The sequence below is a fragment of the Mercenaria mercenaria genome, chromosome 13 (assembly GCF_021730395.1).
Source record: "Mercenaria mercenaria strain notata chromosome 13, MADL_Memer_1, whole genome shotgun sequence".
NCBI lineage: Eukaryota > Metazoa > Mollusca > Bivalvia > Venerida > Veneridae > Mercenaria > Mercenaria mercenaria.
Window position 1 is genome coordinate 40477007 of NC_069373.1, and position 2739 is coordinate 40479745.

Sequence of the window (2739 nt, forward strand, 5' to 3'; positions counted from 1 at the left end):
TAAATACCTAAGTTTGTCATAATACGTAGTAAAAACCAGTTCAAATCTCGTGTTGCTTTGTCAATCCTCAGGCCTGTTTACATGGAGAGGTGGGGAATACCTTAAATGTTACGATCCTCGTGCCAAGTAGGATAGATTAGGAGAGGTGGTACAAATGCATGTAGATACCAAGACTTGCATGATGTAAATATTTAAGTATGTCATACATAGTAAAACCAGTTCAAATCTGAAAGCTATCTCATGTTTCTTTGTCAATCTTCAGGCCTGTTCACACGGAGAGGTGGCGAATACCTTAATTGGTACGATCCCCATGTCAAGTGAGACATGAGAGATGGTATAAATGCATGTAGATACCAAGCCTTGCATGATGTAAATTCTCAAGTTAAATTCTTAACGTACAGTTATGTCTCCTAAACTGCTCTCTAAATTTTCAAATAATTTTACATGCACATCACCATCATGAGCGAAGGAACACGTGTATTTACATGTTACTATGACCTTCACCTTGACTTGAGATACTTTTTAAAGTCAGTGTCTTCAGAAAATAAGCAATTTAGATGCCATACGATATGGAGGTATTCATCACCTTCAGTGATAGCTCTAGTTATTTAAATTTTAAAGATTTAATGACTGAAATTGAATCATTTGATACCATTAATGGCATAAAAAGTTTATTCAATGAGTACTGTCTTGTTCTTATAATGCGATCTACTTTTGTCAATACGATTGCTGTAGAACTGATTGGACCTACATAATTACAATAGTTTAACTGTTGTTCTGTTTCCTTTTTACAGTCCCAATATTATTGCACATTCGGTAGCAAAGATGTTTTACGGGATCGAATAAGGTTTGGTCATTGTATTCCCTGAAAGGAATGAGAGGAGAAAAGAAACTGGAAGACCTGGCTATCTGCAGGCCAATGCTGGCTGCAGGTCAATATTGAGTAAGTTCTGTATACTGTTACAGTGTGGAGTAAATTTGTTTTTAACATGTCCACAGAAAGAGGATACATGTAGGTAGCTTGGTAATTAAAAAAAACATGTTTAGAATATTGAAATCATCATCACTGACAGGTATTTTTTTGAGGACAATTCAGAAAAGAAAAAGCTCAGCTGGGCCTCGTGTTCTCAAACCATTTTTCAGTCTCATTTGTTGTTTTATCTAAAACATCATAATCAATCGGGAATCCATTTAAGTAGCTATTTAGATAGTTCTAAAACTCATTTGTTGTTTCATTATATAATATAAGATTTAAATTAACATGTGAGCATGGCGCCTAATGTGGATGCCTCTTTTGTGATAACGGCAATTTGATTACAACTTTTACACCACTGTAATGATTTTTTTTCAGATGCTCTTATGAAAACTCATAAGACAATAACAAAAAAAAAAAAGAAGCTGAGGATGCTGTTTTTAAAACATGCTCCATTCAAAAAAGGTGGATTGAAATTTAAGGTAGGCTTAGATTCTATTGCTTTTCTATTGTTCAGTGTTGATGCTTTTTGGATAAGTCAGAAAATTTACAACATTAAAACAGCACTTGCTTGAAGGTCAAACTGACTTAGGTTACAGTTAAATGTATCTAAAGATAAGTGTAACTTGAGCTCTTGATAATCTTCAGCTTTACTTCTTTGTTTTTGGTGTTGCACTAAAAAGGTCAGCATAATTTGATTCAGGTTTTACTGCAGGATTCAGGATGGTTGAACTGATATAAAATTAAAGAACCAAATCTTCATCCTTAAATTTTGCTTAAAACATAAATTTAAGTTTCAGAAACAATTTAAACAAATAATGTGTCTTTGCTCCAGAATCATTCTATCATTGACATTGTTTTACACAAGTACTTAATATTAATGAATTGTATTAAAACAAAACATTCAATATTATTACAGAAAGGTGTGACGGGTGCGTCTGCTGCAGGCAGGGAGGATTTGACGGTCAGCCAGAGGATTTGGAGATATACTGTAAAATTGTTCATATATGAATTGCCGAGATTTTAATTTCATTCTATGAAATACATTTTTTATAAAAGAGCATTTATCAATACATCTTCTTTTTCGAATTTCATTTGAAATTAATTATAGTTATTTATTCAGTATATTTACATATCATTTGCTATCATTTTTTTTATATTTTAAATCCACCCGCTCAGAAATAATTTAAATATTCATTTTAAGTGCAGTTACTTATTCTGTTAAATTTAAGAATTTTTTATTTATAAAACAGCATTTATCAATACATCTTGCTTTTCGAAGTTCATTTGAAATTAATTATAGTTATCTATTCAGTATATTTTCCATTTTATTCGCTATCAAATTTATATATTTTTTTATTTTAACTCCACTCACTCAGTTAAATTATAGTATTATCATTTTGTAGGTAGGTCGTTTAAGAAAGCAAATATATAAAATACATTATGGTATGACATGCATTTGGTCGGCAGTAAAACTAAAACGCGCTGTAAAAAAGGCAAATACGGCAATTTTCGTATTACTGACAGGCATGGGTCTCGAACTTTTGTCCCTGTGTTAACATACACCATACATGCAACGCTGTATATGGTTTCATTTTGTAGTTAGATCCTTTAAGAAAACAAATCTGTATCAAACATTATAATACGACTAGCATTTCGGCGGCATTAAAGCTAAAAGGCAAAATATGCCTATTTAGTATTTATGGTAGGCACGGGTCTCGAACTTTTGTCCCTGTGTAAAAGTACACTATTCAATACGTAATACA

The 2739-nt window shown here is 32.1% G+C and overlaps 1 long non-coding RNA gene across 1 annotated transcript; it reads left to right on the forward strand.

The window, feature by feature from the left end:
• The first annotated feature begins 828 nt into the window (after window positions 1-828).
• On the forward strand, window positions 829-1990 carry LOC123529232 (uncharacterized). The gene is made up of 3 exons (XR_006682084.2): window positions 829-943; window positions 1352-1455; window positions 1893-1990. It is a non-coding gene; the product is annotated as an uncharacterized LOC123529232 (long non-coding RNA).
• The last annotated feature ends 749 nt before the right edge of the window (window positions 1991-2739 follow it).